At 45.6% G+C, this 24011-nt stretch overlaps 1 pseudogene; it reads left to right on the top strand.

The window, feature by feature from the left end:
- LOC136497307 (2-oxoglutarate-dependent dioxygenase 11-like) overlaps positions 1-752 on the top strand; it is a 35662-nt pseudogene extending 34910 nt beyond the window's left edge.
- The last annotated feature ends 23259 nt before the right edge of the window (positions 753-24011 follow it).

The raw sequence follows: 24011 nt of genomic DNA, 5'->3' as shown, positions 1-24011 counted from the left end.
TCATGCATTATCCGATCCATCCAACGATAAATTCTACTGCAGTACTTGTATATCTTGCTGATCTTCTATCTCCTTTTCTTTTTAACCCGAATCGATTCCAGGGATTCCGTGGACTCATATTGCCTCAAAGCTAGCGTATCGCTTGCTGGAGCTCATGGCCAAGGCCGTGGGCACCGAGCCGGCGGTGCTGCGAGGCGTGTTCCAAGGGCAGCCGCAGGGCATGCGGGTGAACTTCTACCCGCCGTGCCGGCAGGCAGCTGACCGGGTGCTGGGCCTGTCGCCGCACAGCGACGCGTCTGGCATGACGCTGCTGCTGCAGATGAACAACGATGTGCAGGGACTGCAGGTCAAGGATGGCAGGTGGTTCGCCATGGACGCCATGGACGGCGCCTTCGTCGTCAACGTCGGCGGCTTTCTTGAGGATACGTGGTGGTGTCTCGGTCTGACGTTGAAAACGTTTTTTTTTTCGGTGTGGGGGGGGGGGGGGGGGGGGGTGGGGGGGGGGGGGGGGTGATCCATTTGTGTCTCGATTTGTGCCGATGTATCTTGTGCCCTTCGTTCTGCAGATCATGAGTAATGGGAAATTCACCAGTGTTGGCCATAGGGCCGTGATACACCCAGCCAAGGAGAGAATTTCAGTGGCAATGTTCTTCTACCCTTGCCCGAATATGATGGTTGGTCCTTTGCCAGAGTTCGTGAAAGGCGATAAAGAGCGGTATAGATCAACGGGTTATGAGGATTTTATGAAGTAATACTTTGCAACAAAGCTTGACGGAAAGAAGCACCTAGAGAGATTGAAGTCGGAGCAGTAGCTATCTCTATCGTACCTATCGCTGGAGGGACCATAATAATGACGAGCACAAAATAATTCTGTCTTCAACCGTATAGCTCGTTCCCAAGCTTTGTGTATGTGTGCATCCTGCAAAAAATGAGCATGACTATTTCATGAAACAAATATGCATGCTATTGTTGATCAGGATCAGTCTTTCATCAGTGCCCTAATGCTATGCTCAGAGAATATTTTCCGTCTGTAGTGATCGGAATATTCATATTCCATTACAATAAAAAACGATGCTAATCGGTGAGCTTCTCGGTAGGCTCTAGCTCCTTCTCGAGTAGGTCCTACTCTCTCCGTCCCTCTTTTTCCTGAGCCACTTCGGCCTGCAGTCATGCACTGCCCATTATGTACGCTCCATGCATGGCCCATGGCCCATGGCCCATGCCCACCCTCCAAGGCAATAAATTAAGATCAGATAAAGGAGTATTCAATAGCTAGTGCAATTAGGCCAGTGGAGTTAATTTCAGAGAGTTTTATGGGTGTTAAATAAACTGACATGTTCATGGGATGAAAGAAGTTTTGTAGAGATCAAACTTGTTTACACCATTATTTCTAGTACATAGTTGTCTTGGAAACGGGGACATAAAACTATCGCTGTGCAACTGGTGTTGCTTTTGATGTATTCAAGGTGGTGTTTTCATGGTATGAATCTGGAAATGTCTATTGCTGATGGAAGTTGCTTCGTTGCTCATGAGTCTTGTCTTGTTGATGTTGTTTCCTCTGTGTTGGAAATGTTACCATGACTATGAGTCTACAACTGTCCTTGTCTTCTGTATCATGTGTAGACTACAGCAAAATTTCTGCTTTATAAATTGTCACCCAACTCAAGCAGATCATTCTAACTATTGCTGATTTGACATGTTTTGTAGATTGGTCAAAAGTTTTCACAGCCACAAAGTGATAATACCTACTGTTCTTGTGGAAGAAGTATGCTGCAAAAATTAGGCCTTTAGAACAATGAGAAGAACGTCAAATTAATTGCTATTCATCTACAAAGGTGTTTTTTTCTAATTTTTTTGATAAACATGTACGTATACCACACGTGCATGTCTAATATCATACATAAATTGTTGTATATAGGTTGTCAATAAAGATTAGGAATATTTTCTATATGATATATGAATTGTCTTGTTAAACATTTGACTTTTGTACTCATCTGTCTTGATATATTTTTTTCATCAATATGTGTATGTCGGACATGCATATGTACTAGTTAAGATCAAATATAGGAGTATTTCATATAAAGGGGTGTTTATCTTCTCCTTTGCACTCTGTTTTAGCGTGTTCCTCTTCCTTTTCTTCTACATTGGCAAATATTCTGGTGAGGTTATTAGAGCTCCAAGTTAAGGGCATAGCTCTAGTTGAGAGATGACGACCAAAGTCTAGCGGCACTTGATTTATGTTCAAAAAAAGCAGCGCTTTAAGTGAAGGCGAGAGGGTGGTAAGCAGGCCTAGTAGTAGCAGAGTTCAAGGGCGGTGCTAGTGTGATGACGTGGCAGGGGCATCACCAGTTAGGATGGTTGAATGGTTGGATTAGTTGTTGGTTTTAATTGGATTTGACCTAATTTTATTCAAAAATCAAATAAATTCTAAGGCCTATAAATACTACTAGGTGATGAAAAAATGGTTTAGTTCCATTGTATAAAGGATTTTGACTAAATATTCACCAACCAGTAAATTTATATTTGTTGCGTGGTAGGCTCGGATGGTGTACTAAAGGACACAAGGTTTATACTGGTTCAGGCAGAATGTCCCTACGTCCAGTTTGCTGCTGCTCGTGTTATTAGTACCGAAAAAGGTTCGTAGTAGGGGGTACAAACGGTCGAGAGAGGGACAGGTCCCAAGTCTCTGATGGAAGGGTCGAAAGGATATCAAGAGCTCGGTTGATGCTTGGCTATGTGTTGTGTGTGGAATCGATCCCCCTCCCTAGTGGGGCGTCCTGCCCTCCCTTTCATAGACCAAGGGGGGAGCAGGGATTACAGATGGGAGAAAGAGAAAAAAAATCAAAGGTAGAGAAGGTCCTTCGAAGGTGCCGGGTCTTCCTTTTCCCTTGAGCCTCCCGTGCTAACATGGCAGACCACGCTAGGGATAGCATGTTTCGCTGATCCTGATAGGGCCGGGCTCTGGCTTCATTTCAACGAGTGGTCACGTCCCATCCTCCCCTAGCGGATGGTGCGGTGTGTTAGGGCACCGAGCCATGACTCTGCGGGGAGTAGACGGGGAGATGACCATACGCCCGTCACTATAGATGATGTGAGTTCTTTCTTGGATTGTAGTGGTTGTCGTATGCTTGTGTCAGGATCCATGCCTGAGGGCTGATGGCGGCGCCTACAACATTGTAGGACAAAAGTCGGCGCCTACAACACTATTCAGACTCTGCCATGCCTGGGAGGGCTTAAAGCACCCGTCCAATCATATCATGATGGTACTTCTCTGCAGGCGTGCAGGGTATGGTCCTTAGTACTGCGGTTGACTCGAATGTCCTGTCTTACCTCGAGCTCGTCATCATGAAGGAGCATGGCGCAGTCGTCGGGCGAGGCGGAGCCTGCCCTCTGCAGTCGGGCGAGGGGGACCTTCCCTCAGACGTCGGGCAAGGCAGAGTCAGCCCTTAGCTGTCGGGCGAGGCGGAGCCAGCCCTCAGCCGTCAGGCGAGACTAAGCCTGTCCTCGGACGTCGGGCGAGGTCGGGCTAGCCCTCAGCCATCGGGCAAGGCGGAGCCAGCCCTCAGCCATCGGGCGAGGCGGAGCCAGCCCTCGGGGGTCGGGTGAGGTGGAGTTTAGCCCTCGGGGGTCAGGCGAGTTGGAACCAATCTTCCATCGTTCGGGCAAGAAGTGTAGTAGCGTTCTTGTCTGACCAGAAGTATTAATGTTCGATGGTTATTAGCTCCACCTCATTAGGTACCCCAGTATTAGGTCCCCGATAGTAGCTCCCGGGTGATTCGGATAGAATCGCCCGGGGGTGATTTAACTTTCTAGAGGGTGCGCGCGAGCGCACCCGATGGGTGTAGCCCTCAAGCCCCTGGGTGATTCGGGCAGAATCGCTTGGGGGGTATTTCGATTCGCAAGAGGGTGCATGCGAGTGCACCCGTCGGGTGTAGCCCCCGAGCCCTCGGGTGATTCGGATAGAATCGCCCGGGGGGTAATTTTGGACCCTTCGCGGGTATGGCTGTGAGATTTGGTTTTTGTCAACTAGATAGTTTAAAGGGAACCCTGGTATCCCGTTCGTGAGGATTCATCCAGGGTTAGCCCGGTGAAGAAACTAGCTCACTTGTAGCCCATGCCGTGGATATCACGGCGCGGGTGTGCCAACTTGAGGAGAATGTCTTTCATGCCAAGATCACCCAAGCCTTTGTTGTTGCCCGCTCTCATTATGATCAGGAAGTTAACTTGGAGGTGATGAGCCTCGGCTTCGCGCCTGGCTATTAAAACTCTAAGCTAGATGAGATTGAGAAGGCGGTGACTCCCATTGCACGGAACCTAGCGGACAGGCTGAAAGACATAGTTCTCCCTCCGAGGAAGTAGTTAGTCGAATGAGTTTGATAAACATTTTTCTGTAATCTGTGGACAAGTGTTGGTACTTTTGTGTCCAAAAATAGCTTCGTAATTTCATTTCACAATTTTGTTTCGTTTGTCTGAACTTGTTTTCTTCCCTTTTGCATTCGAGAAAAAAGGTTTATGCGATCCGATCCTTCCGTTCGTTAAGACCGTAGGGCCCGAGGTGTATAAGGGGGAAATTTCAATTGTGCTGGTGAGCAAAGTTACCATAGCCGTCGGGGCGTGGGTTTTTTACAGTCTTACCAGGCATGCTTGTTTATCTATTCCCACAAACCTTGCTGCTAGCATTAACACGAGGAAGAGGTCTGATGCAATGACTGTTTCAAAAAAAAGAGGTATTTATACCTTTATCAGCCCCCGAGTGAGATTCGACCCCTTGCGGTCACTAGGGCCAGATGTTACTGGAGACTGAAGCGAGGGTAGCAAACTTACTCTTGTATTCGCATGTACCCCTTACTTAGGATTTTAATGATCGTTTTGTGACCGTGCGTTTGGTCTCATTGCTGGCCCGGCCTTCCCTGAGCCCCCGCACGTGACGTGGATTCGGTCAAGGGTCATCTCGTTTTGTGACTGTCACCTCGTCTACGGTTTCCACAACTAGAGGGGTGGAGGTGACGTCACTTGCCTCGATGGCTCGAGTGACGTGCTTGATGAGCTCGCTAATGGGGATGTTCGGACAGAATCTGATCCTGTTGCTTTGCGACAAGGTCGGTAAAGCCCCCGAGTGCCATTCTGTTGCTCCTTGACCTACCTTCCAACAGATTCCCCCTCAATGGGGATCCTATGGGCTCAGCTAAAGGCTGGATTGAACTAGAAGGTTGAGATGACCCTATCCGCCTCAATGCGGGTTGGGCAAAGGCCGCTGAGGCTCATCTGCATTTTCTCCCCTGGCTCTTGTTTGACGCGAGGTGGCCTTAGACCCTTCGTGGGTCAGCCTTCAAACCTCAGTCTCTCGATCTTGGATCGAGCGGCTCGAGCCCCCGAGCCCCTTAAGGCCTGATAGGGCTCAGTCGTGTTTCGCGCGTCACCCCATCCTTGGTTTCCACAACCGGAGGGGCTGAGCTGACGACACTTGCCTCAATGGCTCGAGTGTCGCTCTCAATGAGCTCGCTAACGGGCATGTTCGTGTGGAATCTGGGTCCATCATTCGCTGATGGGATCGGCAGAGCCCTCATGTGGCATTCCACTACTTCTTAACCCGCCTTTCGGCAGATGCCTGAGCCATTCGATAGGCTCAGGTGGCCCGTTGGCCTCTCCTCAATGGAGATTCTATGGGTTTTGCTCGAGGTTAGAATCAAACGAGAAAGGTCGAGATGTCCCAGTCCGCTTCTGAGCAGGGTCGGGCAAGGCCAGTGGGCCTCATCTCGGTTTTCTCCCCTGGCTCTATTTGATGCAAGGCAGCCTCGAGCCCTTCGTGGGCTAGCCTTTGAACCTCGGTCAGTTGCCGCTCATATCAAATGAGGCGACTACCGCTTTGTGACACGACACGAAGCGTTGAGATGCAGTAATTGCATATGCAACATTTTGGATGTATAGGATCAATGTACGATTTAATTGAAATGAAAGTGGGGGTCGGTAATATTACCTGTCACAGAACCGACCAATTTATAAGAGCACAAGTACAAAAACAATCGCTGAAACGATCAAATTCTCGAACTTGAGCCCATATAAACCCGGTAGTCAACCGAAATCTCGAAGGATTTCAAACTAACTTGCATACAACCAAGATCACAGTAATTCAACATAACATATCATACGTTACAACATTTCACAGACGTTTGCAAATAGATTACATCATCACAGAGTCATCGTTATTACAAAACAAGTCTTGTAAAACATGCGGAAGCAAATAGTTTGACTTACACACCCGAGTTCAAATACGAATACTGGTTCGCTGATCACAACCTGCAAAAGCATTCAGATAAGAGAAACAGAGATCATGCCCATGATCTAGTCTTCATCACCCGCCGGGTGGAGACAATACTTATAGAATCCCTAATATAGAAGGTCATCTGCAACAAGAGGGAATAAACCCTGAGTACGAGAATGTACTCAGCTAGACTTACCCGTCGAAAACCAAAACAAATGACACCAAGGATTATGCATAGCTTAATGTAGTGGATCTGGCTGACACTTTCTTTTTGTAGAAAAGCATAAGTAATAATGATCAACTCATAACCTAAACTAGCAGTGACTTTTAGCCATTAACCTGTCATCTATATTAGCACTTGTACTAAGCAATCATTTTATTAGGGTGCAAACATTAATAACCATACCAGGTATACATTGTGGCAACCTTATCATCATCATCCATTTAACCATATCGTTAAATTAATTGAATCTACGTTGCCGCTGCTCAGTCAAGTTCTCACTATCCGGGAGAGACGGCGATTCGAATCGATTCCTATCCAGCTGGAGGGGTATTCCTAACACAAACCCCGCTTCCCCTGTCAGGGTCACAAACAAGTCACCTTTGGTATGATTTAGGAGTTGCGAGTCCAAACAGATCAACATTCTCAAAGAACCACTCTGCCAAGGTTGTTCAGGACTGTAACCCGCCTTAGACTTATGCCAATGGCTCTCCGCACATCCTTACTACCTCCAGAATGCACGCCACTACTCGCGTCCCTGACCTGAGTCGAGCTACTAGGCTTTGCGGTCGGAATGACTTATCCGGTCAGCTAAGTGTTAGGCTGCGTTCAACATGACATGAGGACGTACAACATCTCGGTCCTTAAACGACTCAGACGGAGTCACTATGTCCAAACCTACACAAGACTCCACCCGGTCTTATTTCATTATTAACATGGTTCTTTTCCACGATAGCAAATATAGCCAACCGTGATCCACCTCATCCTAAAGCTCGCAGGTGACAGGAAATCACCTAACTTCTACCACACTAAGCATGGCTAAGCATTTAACCCATTCCTGAACTTAAGTAGGATTCCAGTACGATATCTGGACAAGGATGGATATATATAATGCAACAATTAGTTCCAACCAATTCCTATACTTAATGCATCATCAATGATTAAAAGGTACTCAATGTATTTGTAAAAACATGGGAGGTTTAATATGCTCCGGGGCTTGCCTTTCAGGAAAGAGGAAGGACGATGGTCAGGGCACTCGGGCAACTCCTCCGCGGTGGCTGCTTCGTCGGCTTCCTGCACCTCGAGCTCCTCCTCCTGGTTGGCTCCCTCGAACTCCAGCAACGTCACTCCCTCTGGCACACCTTTTGCATGAATGCGCAAGATAAATATCATGGATGCACATGAACGAAGTCAGGGATGCTCGGGGAATGCACATGTTGCCGTAGTCCACATATTCCAACTTAAGCCCTATTCAAATCACTTTACTTACCAAGTTTATACAACCTAATGTATAATTGCTCATCTTTAGTTAATGGCCTAGCACCTGCACCTAAGCATATTCTCAAGTTAGGCTAACCCCTAAACAATCAACGAGAACATTGCAACAAGCATACACTCAAGCATTTGTATTTTAGCAAAATAAAGACTATGTAGCGGTACAGTAAACTAGCCATAACTGGAGATTTATAAACCCAATTGACATGCAACAAGACAATTTGGAAAGCTTATGAAATTGTCTACAATTCATTTTCAAACCTCTAAGCATGATTCCAAACTTTACCAGGTTGAATTCTTTAATCAACAGAACTCTATCTTCCCAAGACAGAGAGTAGGCAAGACTGGAACCTAACTTTAAACAGCTGTAGTTCCTAAACTACTAGGACAAATGCTATCAAATTTTGACAGGAGCTAGATACATAAATTATCTACAACTTTTGTATTCATCACATTCACAGCAAACCAAAATATCATGGGGAACTTTATAAAATACCCAGATCTGTCCAGAGGGACATAATGCCAACAAATAATTATTAACTTATGATGTAACCACATAATTGGACCAAACTAACTTTGCTCACCTATTACACATATCACAAGAACACCATAAAGTAGGGTGTTTCTCACCAAAACATTTCTTTTAATACCTTTCTTAATTTATTTAATTAATTAGAGGAAATGGTAAACATATATGAAAACTACACCATTAAATCTACAAAAATTATAGAAGATACTACATGCTCTAAGTAGACCACTATAAAAATTTCACACCATTTGAGCAAGCATAACAGCCTACACAAATATGATAAGACATAATGGCTTAAAATGACATAATTAGGAAACCTTAGTGAAAAGTGTCAAGCAACAGATTTCATATTTTTCCTAGCATCCTCAAGGTACTAGTATACTCCCCACAAAGTTTCATGGTCAGCGGATCCCTAGATAATTTACAAAAATTCACACAAGTATTAATCAATGATAAAAGGAAAATCTATAACTCAAAAACCATACATGCAATGACTCTCAAATTTTTACTAGAGCTTTTACTAAGCACGAATAGCTTACCCACAAAATTTCATAATTTTTGGATCACAGAAACTCAAGATATAATTTAAACAAGTTTTCATGCATTTAAAAACACATTTCAAGTTCCTATTTAATTCATCCAAAATTTCTACATCATGTGCTCATATCATATTTTTCTTAAATACTAGACCTCACTGTGATTCTACCAAAATTTGAATTACCCCATTTGGATCTACCAAGATGGAGATACAAAATTCACAAAACAGCATTCAAAATTGGAAATTTGAACTAGCTTTTGAACAAACAGTCACTGACGCGTGGGACCTGCCTGTCAGCCGGACCCACTTGTCATCGACACCATAACAGGGGAGGCGCTCGCGACGGCGTGGCAGCGGTGAAGCTCGCCAACGGTGAGGACTCCGGCGACATCGAGGACACCTACGTGCTCTACGTGATGCGGTGAGTCGATTGGTGCTAGTGGCAAGGCCTAAGGTCCATCGAAGGTGGCTCGTCGCCGGTGATGGCGGCACGGCAGAGCTCCGGCACGAGGTGACAGCGACGGCAAGCCATGGCTGCCTCAACCGAGCTCGGTATGAGCTTCAGAGGGTCGCTACGGTGCTACCCAAGCAAAGAGAGGAGGACGAGAAGGTTCCTAGCTACCCCGACCATGGTGGCCTCAACTCCGGCGAGGACATGCACATGGCGGTGATGGCGGAAGTGGCCAATGTGCCCTTACCAAAACTCAATCGGCTCAGCTAAGAGGTGGAGGAGGTAGAGGAGGACACATCGGAGCTATAGTGGAGCTAGCAGTCACGTTTTTACGGTGGCGAGCGAGCTAGGCAACGGTGCGGCTTGCTCGGCAATGGCGGAGCGGCGGAGCTCTGTTGCTACGCGCGGTGGAGGCGAAGGAAGTGAAAAACGGACTGACGAGCTAGTCGGGCAGGCGTGTGGGGGGTTCAAGTCATGGCCGGTAGTGCCAGGACGGCCACGGCGTGTGGCTGCGCGGTCAGGCGGCCGGCGATGGGTGTCACCCATGCGGCGCTCGTTTTCTGAATTCGGTCGACACTGTAGCTCGCCTAAAACTCCGATTCAGTTTACCTTCGACGACTGATAGCGTTACTTGATGGTGCTTGATCTCTTAAACCGTGATGAATTAGTGGAAGCAATGTACATGAAAGTTGTAGAGCTATGATAGGGCTCCAACAATGCTTTAGAAATCATCAGCTAAATCTGAATTGATCAAGAGTTATATCAAGCCAAAGTCGGATCAATCAAACTGACATTGCATCTAGGACTTAGAAATTTTTCTAAGTGTTGAATCAGCCTTCAATACTGACTTGTGGGACCTTTTTGAGCATGTTGTGCACATTTTCATGACTTGGCTTCTAAACAAAGTTTGTTCCTTATAAAATTTTCTACAACTTTGCTTTAGGTTGCTCAGATATGCAAACAATCTAAGCTACACTTTTTAAACAGTCAAACAAAAGGGTTCAGGAGTCAAAACAAGTCAACCCACTATTTGAAATCACAATTAGGCAACATGTATGAACAATGTTCCAAATGACATTCTAGGTGTCACTAAGTTGTTTAAGAGAATTTTTAGCCACACCACACATTGGTCACACAAGAATCAAGCATTGTATGTACTGAAACAATGAAAAACACATGAAATGTTACATTTGTTTCATGATCATGTTTCACATATTTCATGATCTTGTTGCATGGTACTAACTAACCATGTTTCACTAAAGTGAGTTGCACATGTTGCACTTAAGTGTTGCACACTATTCATTTCATAAAAGAAACAACACACATGAAATATGCAACATGTTGCAATGTTTCGAAATCATGTTTCATGTGATATAAGCTCCTGAATGGATGAACGATGCTCATGTTCATGAAATGCAAGTGCAAATGTGGAAGCCAAACACCTAGGGTGTTACATTACCTTAGTGGTATGAGCGACGAGAAGCTCTTACCGGACATGTTCGTGCGGGGTTTGAGTCTAATGTTCGCGACAGGGCTGGTGTAACCTGCACGAGCATCGAAATTTTTTGTTTTCGTCTCTCAGTGGTGATCCGAGCCATTCAATTGACTTAGGCGACCTAATGGCTTCTCCTTAAAGGAGATTCTACAGGCAGACCCCTCCGAACCCTTCTCGAGAAGGCAGATGCTAAAGCTTGGGGTGCGGGGAACTATGAATTTGATTATGCTAGTAAACAAAAACACCGTAGCCGCCAGGCCATAGGGTCTAGCGGTTCGTCCAATTTTACTCAAAGTTTTACACCTGCACCCCATGTCTTTAGTTTTCAACATAAGGAGGGGTCAGGCAAAGAGGATGTCTAAACAAGTAGACACTCTCGGCAGCCCCCGAGCGATGTTCGTGCCCCTATCGTTGCTGGTGTCGGAGGCTCAATAATGAAATTAACACGCAAAGTAAGTAAATAGAGGTGATTATCTTTCGGTAGTCGTTCGTTCATTGTTTTACCAAGGCCGTCCGATCAACCTAGGAGGCCCGTTGGGCCCCCCTTGATGGGAGCTCCGTCGTCGGGTCCTTCTAGGTCCTTCCTGGGGAAGCGGAGAGTTGCATGCATGTGGGTGCACCCTAATTCTCATACTCGGCATGCGGTAGTGGTGGGCCATGCCCTGGCAATGTCCTGTTTGACTAGGCGACATCTCGTCAATTAGAGCACGTCCTATCGGTCTAGGCACGTCCCCTTGACTTCCCCATCAGCATCGAATTCTCATCTGCATTGAATAGGGGAAGGGAGAGGGGTTTTCGTGCCAACCTTTCGCCTTTCTCCCACTGTTGTGTCTTGTCCTTAAATAGGGGGGTTCTCATCCCATTCCTCCACCTATTCCTAAGTTGTCGCTTCTCTTCCTCCTTCCTTTTCACCGAGCGCGTTCACATGTCGCGGCGGTTCCTAAGTGAGAGAGGGCAATGCGAGGGAGAGGAGAACTCATAGATCCATTCGTGAATGCTTAGCGCGATGTCGAGCTAGAGGTCATCCAACGTAGATGAAATGGTGTCGGCTGCCTTCGCCAAGAAGGGGCTGCTTTTGCCGAAGGAGGAGGCGCACTGGAGGGTGCTGAGCGTCGTCGGTTTTGCCATCGTCCGTGAGGTCTTCGTCAGTTTGGAGCCACATGGGAAGGTCTTCCGGTGGATCTTCTCTAGGCGAGTCTTGTTGGTGGGGAAGCCGCCTAGGACTGCATCGATGGGGGCTTCGCCCTTTCGTCCGCTCAGATTAGCTAGTTCATGAAGCTTGATGAGATGTCAATGGCATCCATCAGCCATGGCGGCCTTTCTTTGGTGGGAAGCATCCCCTGTCCGGACATCGTTGTCAGGGTTGTGGCTAATCACGATGGCATAGTCCCAAGACACCCCGACGGAGGTGCCACGGTCATCGACGTGGTGCTTGACGTTGCAGACGACGGCACCCTCAGGGACCCCTCGAAGCGGTAGGACGTTGCCAATGGAGAGCATGGCGCGGCGACCGAAGTAGTACTTAGAGTAGAAATGGTCAGCAGATGTAATCATTTAATTTGTGGGGGAGCCCCTATGTGAATTATTTTATGTATTCATGAATACATCAGTCCCTTTTCATGATGAAATCAATTTGTAAGCGATGAATTTGTGCAAAAATGAACATGTTCTCAAATTTTGTTATGACAAATAGCTTTTCAGCTATTCTCCCTCTTTTTAGCAAAAGAGGCTTAATGCCTTCTGACCCTTCCCATAGTTACGGTCGTAAAAGACTCGAAGTGCGGGAGGGTAAATTCTGATCACGCTGGTGAGCAAAGAGACCATAGCCGCTGGGGCGTGGGTTTCACGCAGTCCTACCAGTTATACTCAGATTTGGTCCTCAAAATCCTAGCCCTTAGGACTTTTCATGGGAAAAGAGGGAAAACATAGAGAATGTTTGCAAGATAACACATAGAATGTTTTTACAAAGTAAACATGCTCATACCAGCCCTCGAGTGAGGTCCGACCCCTCGCACTTGCAGGGGTCGGATGTCACGAAAGATCAGGGATTTTGATGATAGAACTGATAAGAGAAAGTATGCATTTATTTAAGGGTAAAAATGATGTAGTTGCTCAATGTTCCAGGCGTTGGTGAAGACCTCGCCGTCGATGGTTTTCAACTTGTAGGCGCCTAGCTGGAGTACTTCCACAATGATGTACGGCCTCTCCTAGGGCAGGGAGAGCTTGTGGCGGTCCTTGTTGCTTTGTAGGAGGCAGAGAACCAGGTCCTCGACGTCGAAGGCTCGGTCTCACACCCATCGGCTGTGGTACCATCGCAGTGCCTGCTGGTACTTGGCCAAACGGAGGAGGGTGACATCATGAGCTTCGTCTAGCTGGTCCATGGTGTCTTCGTGGGATGCCTCGGCTCCCTGTTCGTCATAAGCTCTAATCCTTGGTGCTCTGTAGTCGAGGTCGGTTGGGAGGATGGCTTCTAAACCATAGACCATGAAGAAAGGCGTGTAGTCGGTGGCTCGGCTGGGAGTTGTCCTTAGGCTCTAGAGCATCGTGGGGAGCTTGGTGATCTAGCGTGCATTGAACTTGTTCAATCGGTTGAAGATTCTAGGTTTAAGGCCCTGTAGGAGCATGTCGTTTGCGCGCTCGACCTGCCTGTTCGTTCGGGGGTGCATGATGGTGGCCCAATTGACTCGGATGTGTTGTTTGTTGCAAAATCGAAGGAACTTCCTACCGGTGAATTGTGTGCCGTTGTCCATGCTGATGGAGTTCGGTACCCCAAAGCGATGGATGATATCGAGGAAGAATAGCACAGCTTGCTTGGACTTGATCACGGAGATCGGCCGAGCTTCGATCCATTTTGTGAACTTGTCTATGGTGACAAGTAAGTGGGTGTAGCCCCCGGGCGCCTTCTTGAGAGGCCCAACTAGATCGAGCCCCTAGACCACGAAGGGCCACATGATGGGGATCATCTAGAGTGCCTAGGCCAGGAGGTGAGTTTGCCGAGTGTAGTACTGGCACCCTTCATAGATGCATACAATCTGCTCAGTGTCGGCTACTATAGTGGGCCAGTAGAAGCCCTGTCGGAACCCATTCCCAACCAAGGTTTTAGGTGCGGTGTGGTGACCGCATACCCCACCGTGGATATCGCTCAACAAAAGCTGCCCATGTTTAATGGGGATGCAGAGCTGCAGGATCCCAGTGTGGCTTCGTTTGTAGAGTTAGCCTTCTACAAGAATGAAGGATTTGGCCTGACGTGCGAGCCGTCGAGCTTCCGTCTTGTTCGTTGGCAGCGTGTCATGGAGGAGGTAATCAAGGTAGAGCGTTCTCCAGTCGATCAGAGGGTCAGGCTCTATCGCTAGATCCTCTTCAACCTCCATGACCTCAGGGCCAGATGGAATCGTCGGTTGGTTAGCCCCTAGGGCTGGATCAGGCGGGCCATCGTCGGCCCATTTCGATCCTTCGTAGCGCACCGAGGGCTTGTGTTGGTCGCTAGCGAAGACTCCTGTTGGTACCAGTTCTCGGCCAGACACTGCTTTTGCAAGCGCATCGGCCGCCTCGTTGAGGCACCTTGGGATGTGATTGAGTTCGAGGCCATTGAACTTGTCCTCCAGCCGTCAAACTTCTTGGTAGTACACAGCCATCTTGGCATCGTGGTAGCTCGACTCCTTCATGACTTGGTTGATGTCCAGCTAGGAGTCACCCCAGATGTTGAGACATTGGATGTCCAACTCGATGGCGATGCGTAGGCCATTGATGAGCGCTTCATACTCGGCCACATTACTAGATGAGGGGAAATGGAGATGAACCATGTACCTCATGCAGACCCTGAGGGGTGATATGAAGACCAGCCCCACGCCGGCGCCCTTTTTCATCAGGGATCCATTGAAGTACATCGTCCAGTACTCTTGATCGATGGCCACCGGTGGTGTTTGGACCTCGATCCATTCCGTGATGAAGTCAGCCAACACCTAGGACTTGATCGTCGTTTGGGAGGCATACGTGATGCCTTGATCCATTAACTCGAGTGCCCACTTTGCGGTTCTTCTCGTGGCATCCTGGCTCTGGAGGACCTCACCAAGGGGGAACGACATCACGACTGTCATGGGGTGTGACTCGAAGTAGTGGCGTAGTTTCTTTTTGGTGATGAGGATGGTGTATAGGAGCTTCTAGATTTGGGAGTAGCGGGTCTTAGAGTCGGATAGTACCTCGCTGATGAAGTACATAGGGCGCTGCACCTTGAGGGCATACCCCTCTTCCTCCCGCTCTACTACCAGGGCGGTGCTGACCACTTGCATGGTGGCCACTATGTATAGCAGGAGGGATTCCCCATTGCTTGGAGGAACTAGGATCGGGGCCCTTGTCAGAAGTAGTTTGACCATGTCAAGTGCCTCCTGGGCCTCGGATGTCCACTCAAAGTGGTCGGCTTTCTTCAAGAGTCGATAAAGGGGGAGACCTCGTTCGTCGAGGTGTGAGATGAATCAGCTGAGGGCGGCGAGGCACCCTGTGATTTGCTAAACCCTCTTTACGTTCTAAATCAGGCCCATCCTTGTGTTGACACCGTTTTTTGCACGTGTCAAAATGATCGGAGTGGACTAATCGGCAAGGGGAAAGTTACTGTATATTCTGATAGCCGATGAAAGCCAGCTTGTAAAGATGGTTGCTGATAGCTGGTGGTGGTCGATGGAAAGGTTGATTTAGACTCGGGCGTTGCCGATGAGGTTGGAGGTGTTACTGCCGATGAAACAGGGAGTATGCCGATGAAGGAAGACTTGAAGACTACTGCCGATGAAACAGGGAGTATGCCAATGAAGGAAGACTTGAAGACTACTGCCGATGAAACAGGGAGTATGCCGATGGGAAGGAGGACGGTGAGATTTCCATCGTAATTGAGGCGGACAGGGAAATAGATAGGAGTTGATTTCCTTTTCTATATTTGTTAGAGTATGATTCATGTAAGAGTCACGTGTTTCCTTAGATATGGGCTTGGTGTCCTAGTTGTGTTTGGTTGTGTCTCTTTAGATCAGGGTATAAATATGGAGTGAGGGGCAATGTAATATATAGATCAATCAATATCAAAACCAATTTTTACTCCTATTTGCATCTACTTACTTTTCGGCGACTTCGTCAATTTGCATTATTTTTCCTTTTTACGAGTTCTCATTGATTCGGCGAGCTGCATCGCTTCAGTGCGACCTTCGGCGATCCTCGAGTTCCGCATGAGTACCTCTTGGCCATGACTTCCGGGCGTATCGCTGTTGTCAGGACCAAAGTGCTCGTATCTTCATCCTTATCGATTAACAGGTCAAATCGACTGGCACGCCTTGGATATCGATTCGGGTATTAGCCCTTTGTGTTTGCAGATCCACTTTTACATCCACACATCTTTTGGCACGCCCAGTGGGACCGATCAATCCGATCAATATGTTCAATTCTGAGATCGATTCAGGGAACATTATCGCGGTATCAGAAGAAGATCTTAAGGAAGAGCAGAGGTAGGCTATGGAAAAGGCTGTAGAAGAATACAGGCAGCTTTGTCTGAAATCGTTTAGCCTGAACAAGAGTGGACAAGTCATCCAAAAGCAAGATTTGCCGTTGCCTCAGCAGGTTACCTTTGACTCTAATCCTAGTAAACTTCAAGAGATGGTTAATTCTGCAGTAAATCATGATTTAATTAATCATTCCAATGTGTTGTCCAATACTATTCATAATGCTGTGGTTCGAACTCTCAAAGAAGGACAAACGGCATCACATTATGTTGGGCCTGCCTATCACCAACCAGAGCCGGTATCTATTAATACTCCATCGGCTCCCTCGGCCATTGTGGGTACAGAAGTTACTTCTCCTCTAGTATCGACAGGCTTACCTAATATTCAATCTACACCGATACGATCAGATCCGGTAGGACGAGTTCAGCTTAATACAGATCTAGCGGCATCAGCTATGTCAGGCCCTGTGTCTCAGAATAGCCAGATTCCTGCTAATTGGTGGGGATATGGTATGCCTCTGGAGTCATCTGCTTTCAATCCTGGGTTACCTCAAGTATTTGACTCAGTAGGAAAAGCTCCTATACCATCGGCTGTTTCGCCGATGGCCCAAGTGCCTCAATATGCCACAGCAACTACTGTGCAACCAACTCCAGGGGGTTTCCAGATGCCTTTGGTTCAAACGCCCAGTTCAAATCCATCGGCAAGCTTACTGCCGATGCAGCAGAAAGCCCCTGTTATGAGTCAAACTAGGGTTCAGTTCATGCCTCAAGCTGGTTATAATTATCCAACAATGTCAGCAAATTACCAGCCATCGGCAAGTTTTATATCGATGAGTTCTAGTAATGGTTGGTCAGGACAGTTACCTGTTCAACATACAGTTTAGCAAAATCAACAGATTGCAGGGATTCAACAAGGTTATATGCAAGCTGGTGTCCAGAATCAAGCATCGGCAGCACAGCCGATGAATCCTTTCCAACAGGTTAATGGACCACAAGTAACGGCGAATATGCCGATTGCTGGAGATCGTGGGCCACAAAGATATGTGGAGGGATATCAGCAGGCACTTCCTGTAGAAATTCAGCCAGTTCGTCATCAGTTGGCTGATGCTTTTTGGGCCGATAGGATAGCAAAAATTATGAAGGATCAGTTTGGGATAAAGCCCAAGGTCAATACTTATTCTTATCGGACTCCATATCCTCCTGCATATGATTTAATTCCTCTCCCAAATCGGTACAAGGTACCAGATTTCACTAAATTCTCCGGGCAAGATGACACATCAACAATGGAACACGTCAATCGCTTCATTATTCAATGTGGAGAGGCAGCTAGCAGAGATGAATTAAGAGTTCGATTATTTTCATCATCTTTGTCTGGATCGGCATTTACGTGGTTCATTTCATTACCACCAAATTCTATTATTACCTGGGCTGATCTAGAAAAACAATTTCATAAGTATTTCTTTGCTAGAATTCATGAAAAGAAGCTTACCGATTTAGTAAAATTGAGACAGTGCAATGATGAATCGGTAGAGAGCTTTGTGCAAAGGCTACGAGATGTAAAAAATAAGTGCTACAGTCTGGTGCTGGATGATCGGCAGCTTGCCGATCTGGCTTTCCAAGGGTTATTGCCACATCTTAAAGACAGATATGCTTCTCAGGAGTTTGAAAGTCTCAGTCATCTTGTGCAAAGGATCTCTGATCAAGATACTAGGGTTTTTGAACCTAAAAAGAATTGGAGTAAAAAGGTATCATTTGTTGAAGAAGTAGGAGATTCTGATTCTGATGAAGAACCAGTTATCGGCTTAGCTGAGTGGGTTAAGAATAAAAAGCCGATATCTTGTCCCTTTGGTCAAAAAGAGCCAAAAAAGTTTACCTTTGATATCACCAAGGCCGACAAGATATTTGATCTTCTGCTTCAAGAGGGCCAAATTAAGCTGTCACCTAATCATGTGATCCCATCGGCAGAAGAGTTGAAGAAGATCTTGTACTGCAAATGGCACAATGCAACTTCACACAGTACAAATGAGTGCAAGGTGTTCAGGCAACATTTACAATCGGCTATTGAATCTGGGAGAATTAAGTTTGGTACTTCCAATGCCCAGAGGCCGATGAAAATTGATCAACACCCTTTTCCAGCAAATACGTTGGAGGCCAAAGGGAAGACCAAAGTATTGACGTCAGAGGCTGCTGAGAAAAACGCATCAGTGGATCCCCAACATCGGATAACTACCGATGATGCAAAAAGTAAGGGTTTGCTGGGAGAAAGCAGTAGTTCCAAAAACCCTCCTCGACCTGGCATTGTGATTACTCATCGAAGGCAGCAGGAGGGTTGGCGTCAGCGTAATGATCGATATCGACAACGGCAAGAAGAAAAACGTCGGGAAGAATGGCATCGGCATAAAGATCATTGGAGGTGCCCATTTTTTATCCATTGCTGGGAAGAAGGTATTAAATTGCCAACTGTTGAAAATTGCCCTGAGTGCAATGGTTATTATGGGGTCAATCGGTCAGAAAGGAGGTTTCAACCTGGCAATCAAGGTTTATTTATCAATGAGCCAATCAGAGGCAGAGCATTAGTGCATGATCGGCTGGGGGGCAGACTTAGTGTACATGAAAGGCTTGGTAAACGCGCCGGATATTTTCCAAGGAATCAAAAGGAGCTTGAGGAAATGGCAAATGCAAGAGTTCCCGATGAGGAAATATTCTACAGGGACCCTAATATATGCCGTGTAGAGTCAACTAGGACCTGTTATCAGCCGGTTTGGAAAACCAAGTTTCCTCGATGGTGCCCGGAGGGTCTAACAAAGACACAGAGAAGGAGGATGCAACGTGAGCGTCAGGAGGATTTATATCAAGAGGAAAATTCCTCCAATGAGAGGTCCGGTTATCAGCAGTGGCAGGTAAAACACAAAAATAAGGGTCCATTGGCAAATGTTAATATGGTATTCATGTTGCCGATGGAGTTTTTGGCATTGTCTGATAATGAGGAAGAAGTTGTTCTCTCTGATCAAGTAGCTTAGCTGACACTAGATCCAATGATGGCTGTTTTTGAGAAACCTACCGATGATGAGAGACAGCATCTTAAGGCTTTGTTTGTGAACGGCAGAGTTGATGGGCAGCCTGTGTCTAAGGTACTTATTGATGGAGGGGCTGCGATTAATATTATGCCTTATGTGATGTATCGGAAACTTGGTAAGGGAGATCAAGACTTGACCAAAACCGATATGATACTGAAAGATTTTGAAGGCAATGTGTCACCGGCTAAAGGGGCAGTGTGCGTTGAATTGACCATCGGCAGCAAAACCTTGCCGACGACGTTTTTTGTTATTAATGGCAAGGGTGCATATAATCTGCTTCTAGGGAGGGATTGGATTCATGCTAATTGTTGTGTTCCTTCTACAATGCATCAATGCCTCGTACAGTGGATTGGGGATAAGATTGAGGTTGTCCCTGGTGATTCTTCTTATATCATCGCATCGGCAGAATCAGATACTTATGAGCGAACTAAATGCATATCAGGAGAAGCTTAGGAAAAAGAATTCCTTAGAGTTGCTGATTATGAAATTCCACCGATCTAAGCAGTCGGTTCTGAAGAAGAGTTTTAATGGATAGGTTTGCCGATGATGGAAAATTAGGTCAAGGGTTCACATCGGCAGATGATTTAGTAGAAGTAGATGTCGATGATGGTGATAGGCCAAGACCTACTTTTATTAGTGCTAAGTTAGATTCCAAGTGTAAGCAGCAAATAATTGATGTGTTAAAAGAGTATAAAGATTGTTTTGCTTGGGATTATACTGAGATGCCTGGATTAGACCGATCGGTAGTTGAACATCGGTTACATATCAAATCTGGATTTCAGCCACATCAGCAGCCAGCGCGCCGATGCAACCCTAATATACTTCCTGATATTAAGGCCGAAATAACTAAATTAATTGAGGCAAAGTTTATTCGGCAGTGTCGATATGCAGAGTGGATCTCTAATGTAGTTCCTGTTTATAAGAAAAATGGAAAACTTCGTGTTTGTATTGATTTTAGGAATCTCAACAAAGCCACACCGATGGATGGCTATCCAATGCCGATTGCTGATTTGTTGATTGATGCTGCAGCCGGACATCAAATTATCAGCTTCATGGATGGTAATGCAGGCTACAATCAAATATTCATGGCTGAAGAAGATATTCCCAAGACTGCTTTTAGATGTCCAGGTCATATGGGGTTGTTTGAGTGGATAGTTATGACATTTGGTTTGAAAAATGCCGGCGCTACTTATCAGAGAGCTATGAACTTTATTTTTCATGAATACATCGGCACATTAGTGGAGATCTACATTGATGATGTGGTGATTAAGTCTGGAGATGTTACAAAACATTTAGCCGATCTACGAAAGATACTGGAGTGCACAAGGAAGCATGGATTGAAGATGAATCCTAATAAATGTGCATTTGGTGTATTGGCAGGACAATTCTTGGGTTTTATGGTGCATTAGCGGGGCATCGAAATCAGTAGGAAGTCTATTGATGCAATTAACAAGGTGGTTGCTCCTGTCAATAAGACTGAATTGCAATCTTTGACCGGTAAGATTAATTTCATTAGAAGATTCATATCTAATCTGTCGGGTAAGATCAAGGCTTTCAGTCCACTACTTAAATTGAAAACCGATCAAGAATTTGTATGGGGAGCTGAGCAGCAGTTAGCCCTCGATGAAATTAAGAAATATTTAACAAATCCTCCAGTGCTAGTTCCACCTCAACATGGGAAGCCTTTCAGGTTATATTTGTCAACTGATGATACAGTTACCGGTTCAGCTCTTATTCAAGAATTTGAAGGGAAAGAACGTGTTACTTATTATTTGAGCAGAAGATTAGTGGATGCTGAGACGAGGTATTCGGCCATCGAAAAATTATGTCTGTGTTTATACTTTTCTTGTGTCAAATTAAGGCATTATTTGTTATCTGCCGAATGTACGGTCATATGCAAAGACGATGTGGTCAAGTATATGCTGTCGATGCCGATATTAAGTGGTAGAATCGGCAAGTGGATTTTAGCATTATCAGAATTTGAACTACGTTACGAATCAACTAAGGCAGTTAAAGGGCAAGTGATGGCTGATTTTGTCACTCAGCATTGTAATATAGTGGACTCTCTGGAGATTGCTCCATGGACACTTTTCTTCGATGGGTCCACATGTGGTGAAGGAGCAGGTATCGGCATTGTGTTAATTTCACCTCAAGGAAGGAAGTATGAGTTTTCATTGCCGATTGTTGCTACATCGACAAATAATCAGGCTGAATACCAAGCCTTGATAAAAGGGTTAGAATTACTGAAGGAGATACGTGCCGATGCTGTTGAAATCTTTGGTGATTCTATGCTAGTTATAAATCAATTGGCTGGAATTTATGAATGCCGAAGTGAAGCTTTGATTTCGTATTATGAAAGATGTTTGCAATTGTTGAAAGGATTTAGAGATTTTCGTCTTGAACATATCTCTCGATTGCATAATGAGGAAGCTAATCGACTAGCTCAGCATGCTTCAGGGTATCAGCCTATTCAGGAAGTGCTAACATCGGCAGTTGATACCGATGACTAGAGGAAGGAGATTGTCGATTATTTAAAGGATCCATATAGAAAGGTTAAGAGACGTATAAGGTTCCAAGCTACCAAGTATGTGCTCCTCGATGATGAATTATATTATCGGACTATAGATGGAGTTTTACTTAGATGTGTTAGCAGTGATGAATTGAAAAGCTTGATGGGTGAAATTCATGAAGGAGTGTGTGGGGCGCATCAATCGGCTTTCAAGATGAAGTGGATGATCAGAAGGAATGGATACTATTGGCCGACTATTCTTGAAGATTGTTTTAAATATTTTAAAGGATGTCAGGGGTGTCAAAAGTTTGGTAACATTCAAAGAGCGCCTGCATCGGCTATGAACCCTATAATCAAACCTTGGCTGTTCCGGGGATGGGCTATCGATCTCATTGGTCAGATTTATCCGCCATCAAGCAAAGGACATAAATTTATTCTGGTTGCTACCGATTATTTCACAAAATGGGTTGAGGCAATTCCTTTAAAAAAGGTGACATCGGCTAATATGATTGATTTTGTGAAAGAGCATATTGTTTACCGATTTGGTATTCCTCAGACTATCACTACCGATCAGGGTACTATGTTTACATCAGGAGAATTTGATGAGTTTGCTGTAGGTATGGGAATTAAAGTTTTAAATTCTTCTCCATATTATGCTCAAGCTAATGGTCAGGCTGAGGCTTCTAACAAAGGGATTATCAAACTCATTAAGCGCAAAAATGAGGTGGCATACAGTATTAAATGAAGCCTTGTGGTCATTTCGGATGTCATATCATGGTGCAACCAAAGTGACGCCTTATCAGTTAGTATATGGACATGACGCAGTATTGCCTTGGGAAATTAAAACTGGATCTAGGCGAATACGTTCTCAAGATCAGCTGACAGCCGATGATTATGATATTCTTATGAAGGATGAGTTTGGAAGATGTGACGGGTCATCGGTTAAGGGCTTTAGTTAGCATCGAAGAAAAACAAGAAAAGAGTAGCCAGATGGTATGACAAAAGGTGAAGGTAAAGGAGTTTGCCGATGGGGATCTGGTCTGGAAATTGATTTTACCGATTGGGACTAAAAGTTCAAAGTTTGGAAAGTGGTCTCCTAATTAGGAAGGTCCATATCGGATAAATCAGTCTGTTCCTGGTAACGCATATATTCTAGAAACCCTCGAAGGGGTTGTGTTTCCCAGAGCATTAAATGGAAAATATTTAAAGAAATATTACCCTAGTATCTGGATGGATGCATAAAAGTATAAGTGCCGATAACAGTCCTATCGGCTAGAATTATGCAAGGATGTCAATATCTCATAAAGTGCCGATACAATAAACAAGATTACAAGTTCAACAAGGATTGGATAGCTAATATCGCACGCAGGCGAATCTGGTCGGCTTCCTCCATTTCTTTGATATCGTCATCGGCAGCACCCTCCATAGGCTTGAGTTTTTTCTTCATGGCCAAAGCTTTGCGAGCCTGGATATCTCTTTCTTGCTGAAGGGCTTTGATGGCATTGGGTAGCTGGCTTTCTTCTTGTTGAGCATGAGTTAAGGCTGCATCGATTTCTTTCAATTCAGCCAATAGAGCCATCTTCCTTGCCGATAAATCCAAGATTTTCTGCTTAAGTTCAGCACCCGAAGTCTGCAAGTTGCCGATGCCCTTGTGCTTCTCATCGGCAATTTGTTTTAGTTGTAGCATCTCTTCTTTGAGTTGAGCCTGAGCTGCTCTATCGGCAATACGTTGAGCAACCCGTTGATATTGTAGTTGGTGGCTTTCTAAATGGGCTGCTGGGAAGAGTACTTCTTCAACATCGGCAGGGACTTAGCCACGGATTGTTTTGAAAATTGCCTTTGCAGGGTCCGAGTCATCTACCAGTTGGGCGGTATCCTGCTGTAGCAAGTTCAGGAGAGCTTCCAACTTGGACTTAGTTTCTGCCGATATTGTTCCCAGTGCAAGGGAAGAACTTGTTTCCTCTCCATCATCGTTAGAGACGTCAATAGCAAAGGAGAATAGGCTGTTTGGGGAGTCTTGTTCCTGAGGAAAAGAAAAGGAGGTCAGTTAAGGATAAGTATGAGTATTGTAAATCAGCTAGGTTAATCGGTTTACCTGTTTCAAGGCAATTTTCTGTGCTTGACTGGAGGAAACAACCTGGAGTATGCCGTGTGGGGGATCAGCTGAGCTTGTCGA

This window comes from Miscanthus floridulus, chromosome 1, assembly GCF_019320115.1.
Source record: "Miscanthus floridulus cultivar M001 chromosome 1, ASM1932011v1, whole genome shotgun sequence".
In the NCBI taxonomy this organism is placed as follows: Eukaryota; Viridiplantae; Streptophyta; class Magnoliopsida; order Poales; family Poaceae; genus Miscanthus; species Miscanthus floridulus.
The sequence above is the reverse complement of the archived record's forward strand: the minus strand, read 5'-3'. Positions and strand labels throughout refer to the sequence as shown.